General features: G+C 41.2%; 1 long non-coding RNA gene across 1 annotated transcript; it reads right to left on the reverse strand.

The window, feature by feature from the left end:
• Window positions 1-320, reverse strand: LOC105155353. Its single transcript, XR_847303.2, has 3 exons — window positions 262-320; window positions 123-187; window positions 1-37 (listed from the first exon to the last, which is right to left on the reverse strand). It is a non-coding gene; the product is annotated as an uncharacterized LOC105155353 (long non-coding RNA).

Raw genomic sequence — 320 nt, forward strand, 5'->3', positions numbered from 1 at the left:
GGACACTTTTTGTGGACCACGGAATGGTACAGAATCACTGCAACAATAGCAGCAGCTGATTGTGTGAGAATAATCGCTTTTCAGGCATCAAGTTGACACCAATTTCTCAGTAAACAATATACCGTATGTGCCATCATCTTCTCTTCTCCAATAACGTCGCAGGAGAAAGTCTCTTCGTTTCGTTGCCCTGCAAACAGGAAGGTGATTAAGTACACTATTTCTATCCATAAACGAATTATTTGCAGAAGTTACAAGTCTGACCATGGTAGCCAATGGTTATACAGTTGAACGTGTATTATATCAGTATGGCCATCGAGGTG

Source organism: Sesamum indicum, unplaced genomic scaffold (genome assembly GCF_000512975.1).
Source record: "Sesamum indicum cultivar Zhongzhi No. 13 unplaced genomic scaffold, S_indicum_v1.0 C06207, whole genome shotgun sequence".
Taxonomy (NCBI): domain Eukaryota; kingdom Viridiplantae; phylum Streptophyta; class Magnoliopsida; order Lamiales; family Pedaliaceae; genus Sesamum; species Sesamum indicum.